The 15325-nt window shown below is 40.8% G+C and overlaps 1 protein-coding gene across 3 annotated transcripts in view; it reads right to left on the bottom strand.

Moving 5' to 3' along the window:
- Positions 1-15325, bottom strand: part of KANK1 (KN motif and ankyrin repeat domains 1) — a 124829-nt gene that overhangs the window by 87766 nt on the left and 21738 nt on the right. For 2 of the 3 annotated variants that reach the window (XM_072151551.1, XM_072151569.1), the window contains exon 2: positions 6376-6425. The exons of the other annotated variant lie outside the window; for it this stretch is intronic. The gene's annotated coding sequence lies outside the window, so the exon portion shown is untranslated. The remainder of the gene's footprint in view (positions 1-6375; positions 6426-15325) is intronic. 3 annotated transcript variants of the gene reach the window in all.

Here is a 15325-nt window from a genome sequence, read left to right as displayed (position 1 = left end):
ATGGCAGACAAGTATCAGTCCTATTATTAACCTTTTATACGCTATACATTGTTCAGCGAAGCATCTTCATGCATCCACCCAATTCACATGGACAGATTCACTTGAAAGGATCTCCACAACTCATTAATCCAGTCTATGCTTATAAAGAATGTATGTGAACCCTTTCACACAAAGCTCTAAGCCTGCAGTAGTGATCTCAGTACTCACCATTTCCTCACTAGACTGTATCATTCTTTTCCAACCGCTCTTAAGAATTTAGTAATATTTGTCACACACAGGCCAGAATAAGAGAAGGCCAAACCAAGATGGGACTGAAAGGAGAAGCATAACTGACTTTCAAAGAAGCTTTTACACTGGTCTGTACAGAGCATAAGGATATAACAGATTGTGCACATGAACAAAAGATTCTGGAGCTTGATGGATGGAGTCACTAAGTGCGGCCCCCCAGCACTTGCCCTCCAATTGTCAGCTCCCAAGTTCTTTGTGTGACATTGTTTTAACCTTTCAGCAGCAGCAAGTGTCACCATAACCACAGAACAAACACACAGGTTAACTTGTCCAATTGTTCTACTTTCGAGAAGCCAAGCAAAGTACACAGTAATAAGAGTAGGAAACGAAGATAGAGTCAAGACTTGTAAGAAACCCTTTGAGCTATTAAAAGTCATATGGTCTGACTAAACATTGTTAAAATGATCTACTTTCCAGAAAACAAACAAATGCTGGGCCCTGGGTTGAGAATAATCTCATCATTGACCTCATATACTGATCAAAAATCGATTCCGTTCCCAAAAATTCAGTGTATCTAAATACGCTAGAGCATTAAAATATCCCTGTACTGAAATAAATAAGGCCTAGGTCAACATTAAAAAATCCCAGAACATGACCTCTCCAGCAAAAACCACTCAAAAACTTAGCACTCAGATAGTTTCTGAATGGCTTGTGTGCAGCAGCTCAGTTATGGAAAGCCATGCCATGGAGCTCCCACTGCAAAATTAAGCCGATGTGAATGTCGGAGGAGGTTTGCCAACACTTTGTGTGATATGCCATTTTGTGGCCAAGTTGCTGTGATTCCATTCTTCAATAAAGCCACATATTTTAAATCTTCACCTCTCCAGGGGTGTGCACATCAGGGCCTGTACCACTATTCTCCTAAAGAGGCCCTATCAATCAATGGTAGATTATAGTGTGGTTGCAAGACAGCCAAATTGCCCATTATATGTGCAGGGATTGAATCCGGTTTGACTCCTTGGTTTTTCTGCATAGGACCAGGGGCAGATTTCCTCCCCCCTCATACTTGTGTCTATGGCAGAGCGAGGCAAAAATACGCTCCCTGCTCTGACATAGGCAGAGGAGTGCCTAAGATGTCAGGGACATCACAATGCCTGTGCAAGACGGCTGACTGATAGAAGAGCTATATATATATATATATATATATATATATATATATATATATATATATATATATATATATATATACACACACATATACACACACATTCAATCTTGGGGGAGCTGTATAAAGATTCATTCTTGGGGGAATAGAAATATATATATATTTTTTATTATTATTCATTCCTGGAGGAGCTGTATGTATAAATTACTAGCAACATTTATGTTATTTAAATAAATTTGTGGGGAGGGCTCCCATCGCTTTACGCCCAGGGGCCTCCACCACCCTTAACCCGGCTTAACCACGTTAATTTGAGGAAAACATGTAAAATCCTTATTACATCAGAGGCAGCTGCACAGATATTCCTGGTAGTTCGCTACAATGTAAGCTGGGAGCTGAAGATATGCAGTTCACAGAGCCTTGTCTAAGGTTGGAGACAATTGTATCCACCTCTCAGCTGAAAGATGTGGAAGTGGGAACCCCATAAAATACAAATATTTACAAATATGACATGGATTACTTGTCATAGATGTATTTAGAGCCATGCGTGGTTCTAAGAATAGGCCAGTAACAAAGTGACACTATGCAACTTGCTAATCTCGGTGCTATTATGATGCATCATCCTGCAGCGCCATCTGGACGCTTTCCAAAATGAAGTCATGTGAAAGTACTAGTGGTTACGTTAGATAATTCACAAAGCCGCCTCCACAAATGTCAAGGCTTCACTTTGTGCCTTAAATCTCATTTTTATTTAACATCCAGTGAACCCTTATGTAAAGGCTGAGCTCATCAAGCTTTCGGCACAGTTACTGCAGGCAATAAGCCTTCCTTTGTCAGTTCCTACTAGCAGTCAATAACACAGTAAAGAAACGTGCAATGGCTATTTTCATTCTCTGTACTATACTATAGCTGGGGCTGCGGTGGGCAGTTGCATGTGAAGAGGCTGCGGCTGCCACTCTGTGAGCTGTGACCCTATAGTCCCCTGGAAGTGGAGGGCATTGAGTCAGTGAGAGGTTGGGACTATGCCTGAGATGGTGGCCTTATAGCTCAGGGTGGCTGCTGGAGGCATGGGTGAGCAGGTATATCAGGTATATCTGTTAGAGGCTGTGGGGTTAGCAGGGTTACATATTAATAATTGTATGTATAGACCATATATGTACAATACAGCTGCACTGCACGTCAAAGCACAGACCATTGATGTGTGCATGACACCGCACCCCCACATAAATAAGAACATGAATCCTGCGGATAATCAGAGGTAGCTGGAAAATGGTCACTTCTCCATTAAAAACACAGGAATTGTGGAGCACTGTTCCCAAAATATGTACGGGCCCAAGAGCTGGACAATATGGCATTTATGCCTAGAACCTGTTTTGAGCAATGGTTTTGACCTTTTAACTTTTATGGCATTGGTTACAGGTTATTAATTTGCTTTACAATCAATGTATTACTCCTCAAAAATGCTCACAGGAGTATTTCCCTCAAAACCAGTGCACAGAGGTCACTCTAATTTTTATTAGGAGAGAGTAAAAAAGCAGGAAGAAAAAAAAAAAATCTGTAGCGATTCAACAAACAGCTGCTACACAGCATAAATAATCAGTACAAAGTTGTAGAGAAAAATTTCTGTCATCACTAGAAAATATGATGTGACAATAAGAACTACGAGAAAGCTTCTCCCACACCCACAATGTATCTAGTTTATGTTCCCCACAACTGCATGATCAGCATTTAGCCTATACTATAAACAAATGTCTGAGAAATTCTAGTACTTGATAGAATCATGGAAAATGCCAATGAGTACATTTTCTAATAACTTCTTGGACAAATGGCCCTGTTCTAGTATTTTTCATTCTATCCTCCCCATTGCTCTGAGCAGTCTTCTGTTTACGTAGTACAGCAGAGTGTGCCACAACTAAGTCCTGTAGCTACTAACACATACAAAAGGTTACAACGCTCTCCAGGGATGCAAACTAACATGGTCTGAAATTTTATGTCTTCACAACTGCTGGTTGACTTCCCAAGACTAATAACATGAACATCCACTGTTAGCACCCACATTATAACCATAACTAGTAAATATAATATGGCAAGAGCACTTATGAGTGATGGAGTAAATAAAAGGGTCTCCTTTTCTGTTTGCTTCATAAAGGAAAGTCTCTGGGTGAAACAAGGTCTAGGTCACAGTTTGGCATTTCATGTGGTAACATGATTTTAGATCTCAAGAATGTCTAAGCTACTAGTGTTATACATGTTAATGCTTGCTCTAACAGCATAAACATGAAAAATATGAAACAGACACACATCACCCCACAAATAAGCAGTCACACCAACCCACAAAATAAACCAGAAAAACCTGCTTAAGTGCTGTCTTGTGTAACATTGTATTGGCTAACAAAAAAAAATGGTTGGGTTCAACCCCTGGTTCCACATATACAATATTCCAATGTGCTCTGTGTGCTGTAACAACCAATTACAGGCCGTCCCCTACTTAAGGACACCTGACTTACAGATGACCCCTAGTTACAGATGGACCTCTCTGCCAGATGTGACCTCTAATTAAGCTCTCTGGATGATTTAATGCAATGATCAGCTCTATGGTGTCTGTAATGAAGTTTTATTGATAAGAATTGTTCCCATTACAGAAAAAAAACTTCAAAATCCAATTGTCTCTGGAGCTACAATTATAAAATATACCGTTTCAACTTACATACAAATTCAACTTAACATTCTCACATTTCAATCCCTAGTGATGTTAACACAATAAAGATCATTTTAGCCCCTCACTTTACAATGTTACTCAGTTTTATTGCCGTTTTAGCTCTCATCTCTCCCTCGGCTGCTCAATCCAGGGTGTGGGCGGGGACTCTCTAAGCAAACACATTATGACCCATCTAGTTCTGTGGGGTGACAATGTGGTTACATTATCAGGGTACAGGTGTATATACACTTTCATCCGGCTTCTGATATTGTACTCACACACTGACACAGAGAGAGGAGACAGATCAGAGATGCATGAGATGAGTATCTCTTTATAGCTTGTAGTTTGCAGCCCCTCTCTCTTCTCATGATCTCCTGGCAGGAAGAGTCTGTGTCTCAGTGTGCTGCAGCGTGAGCTCCGTGCAGGGGGCAAAGCAACAGCCTCACAGCAGAGACAGACCATGATCTCAGCAGCACGATCTCACACAAAAATCCAAGATGGCTGCCGACCTTAAGTGAGAAGTTACTTGGTCGTGTCTAGGGGAATATCTGTGAAATGCTGCATTTTTGTTAACAACAGTGAATTAGAGAACGTGTTATTTTGTTATCCTGAGTACATATCAGAAACTTGTCTCCGTGAGAATACCCCTTTAAAAACAAACCTAAAGAACCTATCTTGTACTTAACTCGGGGACCGCCTGTACCTGGCTCTACAGGAGAAGATGAATGTTAGGTTATGGCCCTGTACAATAAAGGGGAGTGTACAAAACAGGATAATGTTTACTTCCTGTTTCAGTCGGGTGGAGATTGGTACCATAGGAGCAGAGCGGCCACCCATCTCACTCATACTGCGGTGATATACAGTATATTGAACGTGCACAATAGTCGCAGATAGACTTACTCTTTGTGCTTTTACTTACTTATCCTATTTCTTCTTGTGCTGAATTGTTTAACCCCCTAGCGCAATAAGACGTACCCTCTTCATACTCAATGGGCGTTTGCTTCACAATGAAGAAAACGCCCGTCTCTAACACCCGTGATCGGTGCTAGCACTGATCGCGGGTGTTAACCCTTTGATCGCTGCTGGCAAAGCTTCCAGAGGCAGTAAAGAGCCAGCAGCGCATCGGCGCCGCCATCTTTGCGCCGATTGCCGTTCCCCGTGACGTCATCGGGGAGCGGAGATCTGTTGCCATGACAGCCTCAGGTCACACAAAGATCCGAGGCTATCATGTTTTAGGCTATTACAATGTGCAATTTGCACATTGTAATAGATGGTGTGCAAAATCCCCATATACTGCCTTACTGTAATATGGCAGTATATGATACGATCAACCTAGGGTTAAAGTATCCTAGGGAGTCTGAAAAAAAGGAAAAAAAAAATTATATTAAAAAACATTAAAATCCAAATCACCCCCCTTTCCCTAGAAGTCATACAAATATAAATTAACAGTAAAAATCTTAAACACATTAGGTATCACAGCGTCTGAACATGCCCAATCAAAATATAAATTTTATAATTTATCATTTTTTCACTGCGTTTAACCTCATGATGGAGAATAGCGCCTAAAGTCGAAAATGGCACTTTTTTGCCATTTTGAAAAATATAAAAAAAATTCAATAAAAAGTGATCAAAAAGGTCGTACAGCCTAAAAATAGAAGCATTAAAACGTCAAAAAAAGTCGCAAAAAAAATTACACCACCCATAGCTCTGTATACCAAAGTATGAAAAAGTTATTAGCGCCAGAAGACGGCAAAATGAAGAATGTTTTTTTCTGTACAGGAGGTTTTCATTTTTGTAAATCTATGAAAACATTATAAAACCTATACAAATTTGGTGTCCCTGTGATCGTAATGACCCAATGAATGAAGTAGACATGTCATTTGTGGCGCACAGTGAAAGCTGTAAAAACCAAGCCCACAAGAAATGGCGCAAATTAGTTTTTTCATCATTTTCACTGCATTTAGAATTTTTTTCCCGCTTCCCAGTATACGGCATAGAATATTGAATACTAAGTGCAATTTGTTACGCAGAAAATAAGCCCATACACAGCTCTATAAATGGAAAAATAAAAAGTTATAGATTTTTGAAGGTGGGAGTGAAAAATAAAGACGCAAAAACTAAAAAGGGCCTGGCCTTTAAGGGGTTAAAGTTTTCGATATAAAAGGTAGACAAACAATGGTGATTGTGTAAATGGCTTCCACAACACAGGTTAATGTAGTTCAGTACAGACACAGGTTGAAACAATAATTATTAAGACCAAACCACATAAAGTACAACAGATACCTACCTGATGCAATGCAGGTTTAAAGGTACATGAATGCTGATGGTTTAATCATCCTGCATAAGATAGAACATAGTGTTACAATCAGTATTGCTGAACACTCTGTTATATACAGTACTGAACATGCAAAAAGAAGTATAGCTGGTTGGAAGAGTCACAGGACTCTATTGCCTTATAATATGTCAGTTTGACAGGAAGAATAGAGTTACACCCTAAAATATGACAAATATGATAATATCTGTGATAAGAGTCTGATGAAAAACGTAAGTGTGTATTTGTGGACGTACAACTACTTACTGTAAAGTCCTAACCCATAGATACCATCAGAGATCGCATTAACGCCTCACCACGCGTCATAGACGCGTGATGAGGCGCCATTACCCCCCAAAATAATTGCCATGCGTAAAGATACGCTTGGCAATTATTCCGTGTAGCGCGCAGGCTGAGCGGCCCGGCGCGCACTGTATAGGAGGGGAATGGCAGTAGAGTGATCGCATCGTGCGCGGGACCGCTCAGTAGGATGCAGCGATCTCTGGGATCTGTGAGCGCCGGACCCAGGGGAGACATGTGAGCCGCTGCTACTCGTCCTGCTCCAATTCTCTCTGCCTGCAGCAGCGGCCAGCAGTTATGTGATCCCGGGTGAGTGTGAGCCGCGGTACACTGCACTCTGTGTGTATGTGAGTGAGTGCTGTGTTGTGCCAGTGCAGGGCCCGGTGTGTGACAGGGATATAATAATGATACAGAGAGCGGTTACTCTCTGCATCCTCAGTGTCTGTGTTACAGCCGTGCACTGCACTCCCGTACGGGCCATGGCCGAGCCTCCCACTGTGTGATTTAACGAGCACTCAGTGCCTCCAGCCACCAGCGCTGCTTGGATCGGCCTCAGCATTATCAGCGTTCGCAGCTATTCAGACAGAAACAGACAGGAAGCAAAGCCCACTCCTGTTTGATGTATGGTGACCCTGTGACCTCGCTGAGGAGGACAGCATGGTAGGAGTCAAGCCCTGTGTGTGCAATTAACCCTTTCAGTCTTGACTCTGACAGTCGGTTGTGGTTTTTTTATGCCCACTTTCTTCCCCCTGCAATGTTACCTGGGTGCCACCTGTTCCACCACTCCCTTCCTCTTGACCTCCTATCTCTTTCCCATGTACAACCACCTAACTATATTTGCCAGGTCACCTTGCCTCCAAATTATGTCCCTGCTGCCATTCTATCAATGCTTCCTTACATTAACCCTGACGGTGCATTCACACAAGGCACATTTATTATAGTGTCTGCGACAGTTTTCTGCCTGACTTTGCACTGAAAAGAAGGTGCAAACTACTTGTACATGTATTTATGAAGTGTCTGCGACAGTATTGTGTCACGGCAGCTGTGTCCGCTGTACCACAAAATCCTGCACAAAACAGGGTGTTCTGGTGTAGAGTCGGACCCTGCTCCATATTTATTACTGCATCTTGACCGAATTATGTCAAAGGTGCATAAAAAAAGTTGTTGACACTTCCCGAGCAGTGCAGGGGGCGTCAGATTCATGAAGAACGTGCCCCAGTTTTGATGAATCTGCCGCACTTGTGAGGAAACTGCACATAGTACAGGCTTCTCTACTTTTGATAAATGTGGCCCACAGTGTTTGGACGTATGGGTAAGAACGCATGTGTTTCTAATGTTACCATGTGTTTGGATGCTTTCAAATCGTATTCTTTCATTATTAGAAATGTATGCAAATGTGAAAGTGTTAACACAGCTGTTTACGTGTCCAGCAATGAATAAAAAGGCTTTCAAAGCAGCCAAACACATGATAACATGTAAAACACATAGTGGGGTTAGGAGAGGGGGCAAAAGTGGGGCCATAGGACACGTTATCTGCCACAAAATTTGCGAGCTATAGCAAAGGGGCCCACTGAGGTTCTGTTGCCCAGGGGCCTACTCAAACCTAGAGCCGGTTGTGTGTGCGCTGTGTTGTGTGTGTGCGCTGTTTTTTGTGTGTGTGGTCGCGCGCTGTGTTGTGCCAGTGTATGTGTGCAGTGAGCAGACAGATGATTCTTTTTGTATAAATAGCGTCTATTAACATTATAAACACCTATGAGATGTGTATATGTATTACCAAAATTTTCATACTCCTCATCGGCTAAAAATACTCCTCAAAAATGGTAAGAGGAGTATTATTACCCTTCGGTAAAAATGTTACTGCGACCTCTGGATACCATGTAAAATAAGCTTACAGACAAAAATATTTACATAAAATAAATCGGAAACAAGGATGCCAAAGGCCAATTAGAGGTAACTTTATAAATTTGGAATACAGGTCTTCTTCAGAATGACTGGACATTTCATTTAATGGAGGTTTGTAAGGAGGCTATAACCATTATTAACTAGGAGGTCTACAGCATAATGACGGAGTGGTGACCTTCAAAGGGGCAAGGACTTAAACAAGTATAGTTGCATGGAGAAGAATGAAGACAAGCTAGAATGCTGCTAAGCTGCTCCAAAACTTTCCTCTAAGGTTTAACATTAAAGAAAAGACTCTTTTCATAGTGCAAGGGATTACACTTTCAAGGCACAGGAAATTCAGACGGCATATTCCTTTCTTTCCCTGCTGATTTATGTTGTCCTCTTTGTGGCCATACAAACAAAGACAATTCACTTGGACTCATTAATTGCCAGGAGGACTTCGCTGGCATCTCCTCATAGCACAGCACTAGGATTGGTGCCAAATGCTTTTAAAGAAAAATAATTCATGGGAAAGGCATTGATGATAAACTAGCAGCCAACGTAAGAGAAGCAAGTTTGTGTGAATGGGGAGGAAAATATTAAGGTATTTTATAGTACAGAGAAGGCAGAGCCCCATGTGTCTGTATAAAAGCTCAGTATTTGCAAAGCTGTATGTCTGCAAATAAGTTCTGTGTGTCATCCACACATCATCCATTTATTTTTCAGATCCATTCAAAAAAAAAAAAAAAAAAAAGGACTGCCAAATTATGTTACTACCTTCTTTCAACTGTTTGAAGACTCACATTATTTTGTAAGTTAAGAACTGATCTGCGAATGCAGACGGCACACACATTGTGGGCAGAGATGCAAACATGGTCCAGAAAAGGACCTGCTCTGAGATTTGCTGCCAAGGTACGGGGCTCATACATGGGGCTGTGCAAACCACCACTGTTTGTATGAGCCCATTGAAACACACATGGACACATGCTAGCTGTTGCACACATCCTGAAACTACTACAGTCCTGTGCATGAGGGCCAAGTTAAAGTTCACACCTGTTTCTGTCAGGCTTCTTTACACATTTCATTATTAATAACTGAAGCATAAAGAAACAAAAAAAAAAAAAAATAGTAAAACAAAAACTAAAAGGGTAAAAGAAAAAAAAGGGGGGGGGGGGGAAGAGTGTACTTTTTTCGCTCAGATTCCAACTGTGTTCCAGCATGCAGCATTGACCCTCTTGTCCATTCTCATCTGCACCATGAGCACTGAAGACGAGAATACTGCCACAATGCTAGAAACCGAAGCCAGGGTAGGGTGAAGTAAACTATTTCTTTCTCCTCACCCCAGCCCCTAAGGGTGAAGACACACATGGCGTTTTTGGGCCGTTTTTACTAAGGGCGTTTTCAGATCGTTAAAAACGCATGCGTTAAAAAACGCATCCGTTTTTTAAAAACGCATGCGGTTTTTTTAAAACGCATGCGGTTTTTTTAAAACGCATGCGTTTTTTTTAAAACGCATGCGTTTTTGTCCGTTTTTCCGAAATTGCGCAATGAAAAACGGACAAAAACGCATGCGTTTTCAAAAAACGCATGCGTTTTTAAAAAACGGATGCGTTTTTTAACGCATGCGTTTTTAACGATCTGAAAACGCACTTAGTAAAAACGGCCCAAAAACGGCCCAAAAACGCCATGTGTGTCTTCACCCTAAGGCAGTGATGGCGAACGTTTTAGAGGCCGAGTGCCCAAACTGCAACCCAAAACCCTGCTTATTTATCGTGAGGTGCCAACCAAAAATTAAAGCAGTAACTTATTGCTCCCTGTTCAACATCTTTCAATCACATTGGCCTCCTGAGGACAGCAACACAGTAGAAAGATGGAAAATTTTCATCATTTTAGCTTCTTTCCAGTTTCCCTCTGTACACAGAGAATCGTTGGGCCAGCAGGAGGTTCTCAAAAAATAATTCGACCTTGTCCAATTCTCTCTCTTCCTACAGTCCCAAGTAGCAAATGACCGAAAGCAGCATCTTTTAAGTTGCTTGGAACTGCAGGAAGATTCTTTGAGTCCTGTCTGGTGTCCTGGGGCGATCGCCGAGTGCCCACAACAAGGGCTTTGAGTGCCGCCTCTGGCACCCATGCCATAGGTTCGCCACCACTGCCCAGGATTCACTGTACTTTAATAAAATACCCAAATTCCTTCTTTTGTGCATTACTTTCATATTGATATACTTTTTGTCATTTTCATTATATAGTACACCTACCTAATGGCAGTTCTTTAAAGGGAGCCTGTCACCAGGAACCTCATTTTCACTAAAGACAGTGCAGAAGCCCATCACACCTGCACAGTACATATGCCTTTCTGCCATCTCTCAGCATTTGCATTATAATATATTTGTGTCTAGTAACTTACCTGGCTTACCGACAAAATCCTCCATTTAGTCCCAGGGGTTGGGTTTTGGTTTGGATGCATTGTTCCATGTCAGGTAAGCTGACATCAATGTGGGAAGGGAGGAGCTGTACAGAAGCAGAAGGGTCTGGGCTAAGAGCTGGGGAGTGAGCAGCACATTCAATGCTCATGTTTTTTGAAACGCATCCAAACAAAAGCCAACCCCTGGGACTAAGGGTTTATTCACACGGCCATCTGGGAGGGACGTACATGAGGGAGCAAGTTTGCATATACGTCCCCATAGATGGCAATGGCCACCCGTTGACGTTATGGTGACACACGTGTGGCACTGTTCCACGCCATACACCGGGAAAAGATAGAGCATGCTCTATCTTTTCCCTAGTGTGCGGCCATGCACCCGCAGTTTCCTATGGAGGGAGGAGGGGGTCACCACCTCCTCCTCTCCAGTACATGGCAGTATGCCCGCACATGTGAATGAACCCTAAAAAGGGGATTCTGTCAGAAAGCCAGATAAGATAAAACACACATATTGTAATGCAAATGCTTAAAAGTAGCATATTTTCAATGCAGGTATGATATGCTTCTGCAACCTTAAAAATGAGTAAAAATAAGGTCCCTGGTGACAAGTTCTCTTTAACTTATATAAGATATTTGAAAAATCAACATTTTTGGTTTCCCTGAAGATAAGACCTAGCACGATTTTAAATTCAGTTTTCATAGTAGGGTTGCATTGCCCTACTACGAAAAGAAGCCCTAATTACCAATGGGTCCATCTTCCAAACTGTGGAACCTGGAAACACTAGTGTCATTTTAAAGAGGAGAGTTTTCCCTTTAATATCGCACAAAGACAGTTTCTAAATGACACAGAACCAGATATATCTACTCCTAAATTTACAGTTGAGAGTGCGATTTTCATATAACTAATAACTCCCCTTTAAATCCTCTAGGTGCCAACTTCCAGAAATGATTGCCATTTCCCATCCAGTCTGTTAGACAGGAAGGGCTCATGTAAACAAAGTCCCATAACTAAACATGAGCTATTGGAGGCAATGATTCTAAAGGAAATAGTCACAAGATCATTTAATGTGGATTTGTTGTTCATGGAAAAAAATAAGACATCCTTAAAAATATGTCCGAACCTATTATTGTGAGGAAAAAAAATATTATAAAGACCCTGTCATATTTTGTGGAATAACATGGAAGAAAACACTTCTCTCACTGATGTAGCATGCGCTTCTCTCATTCACAGAGAGAGTAATCCGATACAATGCAGAGATGCGATACGGCATTACTAGCACCTGTAACCATGACAATTGTGTGTCTTTAGTGAAAGGAAACTAAATACATGAAACACAGCGAGCATGTCCTGTGCACTGGAGAGGACACAAAAGCATCATCTAAAGAACAGCAACATTCTGTCCATAAAGTATTAAAGTTAGAAATGAGCCAATTTCTTACTAGTTAAAAAATCTGATCAAATTTTATGCTGACTAATTTATACATTGATTTTTAGCATTCTAAAACATTTCAGCATAGCATAATCTATTGGAACCGGTCACCGGCTTAAAATGACATTTCTGAGGACAGGTTCACTTTAATAGTAATGACTAGATAGTCTAAAGAAAAATGGAATATTCAGGTAACCAGGGCTCTAAAGATCTCCAAACCAGCTGAAGCCAGAACAACCAACCATTCTGTCATTACATTCTAAACCTGAAGGAGAAGAATTGTCAACCTTACACCAGTCTTAATCAAACTAGTAAAAAAGTGAGAAGGCAGAATCAGCAACCAATTCAGAACAAAAGTGATGTCCTTATCTGCCTAATGGCAGCCTTGGTGGGTAAAACATTTATTGCTGTTATAAATTTATCTGCAGTGTATTCACTGCTGGCACAAATTTACGAGTAGGGGGTGCATTTAATTTACCCCTTAAGCAGCAGAAAATCTAGAATCACCCCCTCGCTTAAAGGCATATGTGTGACTGGTGGAGAAGGCCCCAATCTTGATGAATCTCACCCAATGTCCCTCGAACAGAGTAGGCCAAGGTAGGAAAATATATCCATAAACACACTGTGCCACATTTGACATCATCCAAACACAGCATACGACCACAGTTGATGATGGATGATGAATTGGGCTTATTTTGTGGCCACAGAAACTGGGCACTTTGGAGTCTTTGAAATCACCATGAAATAATTATACTAAAGTGAGGCTAACCACTGAAGCTCAAACACCAAGAAATCTACAATATAAGTGAAAAGAATCAAGATGCTATTAAGTCCAGGACTACCTTAAAGACAGCTTTGCACAATGCCCACAAAACCTGGATGATGTTAAGCTAGGTTTAAATGAAGAGTGGGGCAAAATAAATAAAATAAGAAACTGATAAAGCGGAACACAAAATCAATTACCTGCTATGGATTCAGGTGTTATGTGTTCTAAATAATGTTAAGCCAGACTTAAAAAGTTGCAGCACATACAAATGGAAAGGGGAGAGGGAGGTAACAGGAGTCATTTTGTGACAAATCTTGAACCTATTCCTATTGTGAAAAATAGCGTAATCTAGTTTAATGAATTTGTTGCAAGAGGAAGTCAAACTAACTTAGCTTTGGTCTATCTATGTTCATTTGTCACATGGAATGCCGCAATAATGAAATTGTGCAAAAACAACGCTACACAGACATAAAATTAAAAAGAACACCCAGCTGGCAGTGACCTACAGTTACAAATGGACCTCTCTGCCCATTGTGACCTCTGTTGATGATCTCTGGATGCCAGAAATTTACTTTAGTCCAAGACTGCAATGGTCAACTGTAAGGTGTCTGCAATGAATCTTTATCATTCATTCATCCTTGTTCCCATGTCAACCAAAAATTTTATGAATCTTATTGTCACAGGTACCAAAACAGTGTCTGGAGTTACACTTGCAGTATTTACCCATCTACAACTTACATTCAAATTCAACTTAAGAACAAACATATAGAATCTCTCTTGTACATAACTCGGGGACTGCCTGCACTTTTTCACACGTCTATTTTTGACTTCATGTAGTTAAATAAGCATTGATAGGGAGTAATTGGTTGTGTGAAGTTGTTTAGAGGTGGGATTTACCCAATTTGAAGGATTTATTTACACACCAGATGTGCAGTCAGTTTAGTTTCCAATCATAATGCTAAAGAGCCTGGTGTTTTGCCTTCAAACTAATGTTCATCCTGATTTTTTTCCACATCCGCAGAATACAAAAAAACAACCACATGGGGTGGAGGGGAATTGATGTCGATACAAATAGGATATGTTTTTAACCCTTGTGTGAATTAGCCCTGATGTCAGAATTTGATCAGTTATTATTCGCAGATATGTAAAGCATATATTTTACATAAGGTCACCTTTTCTTATGACCCTATATTATATTGTGTATTTGTATACTTTGCAGCAATAAAACAGCATTTCGGAAAGCTTGGACTGGAGAAACCTGACCTATCTAAACTACAGAGGAGAGAATGGTTAGATCAGAATTAATGAAATGCAACACGGATCCCATCCCCCACTCTAATGAATGGTCACATTGAAGACTGTGTGTGACAGGTCTCAGTGAATCCTAATCACCAGCTCTCTGAACAATGCAGATCATGCAGTAGGATGTTGGGAAGTTGGAACAAAACTACTCGGAAGCAGACAAGAATCAGAGTTAGTAAAGAAGGCAAAGATCAAGTGCTTGGAATGTTCAGATTCATACTTGAACTTGAGAGTAAAAATACTTATTTTCAACATGCATATACAAAAGTAATTTAAAGCGGGTCAAAACTATCAATGTAGTAGAGTTAGTGGTAAAACTAAACACTAACAGAACACACTTCATCTTTTACTTATTTCATTATTATTATTAAACCAAAATGGCATTTGCAGAAAATACTTTTGAATGAGGTAGTAGTGCAGTTCTGATGCTTTACAGAGAAGGTAAATGTCTGAAAGAGCCTAAGTGTTTCAACCCTAACCATTCATGATGTCATGGCATAGTACAGGAATAATACATAAGAGCGATGAGTGGTAAAGCCCAAAAAACACATACATGTCAGCTGACGTGTCTTTACAAAACCCTCATAAAATAGCAAAGATTCATCTATATGAACTATAGCTAATTTTTTTTTTTATAAATCAATTACTGTAGTCATGTTATTTGTAATTAAAGGGGTATTCCCACAAAGACAAGTTTCTTAAAGTCCCGGTGTACTCAATTTCAGTTTCCCCTTGTTTCTGACCCTGTATCTTCTGACTTTAGGGTCGGCAGCCATCTTGTTTGACGCTGTGGAGCTGAGCTTCTCTCTCCCTCGGATCCCTGCACCG

Source organism: Engystomops pustulosus, chromosome 1 (genome assembly GCF_040894005.1).
Source record: "Engystomops pustulosus chromosome 1, aEngPut4.maternal, whole genome shotgun sequence".
In the NCBI taxonomy this organism is placed as follows: Eukaryota; Metazoa; Chordata; class Amphibia; order Anura; family Leptodactylidae; genus Engystomops; species Engystomops pustulosus.
Note: the sequence above shows the minus strand (reverse complement) of the source record. Positions and strands in the feature narration are given on the sequence as shown.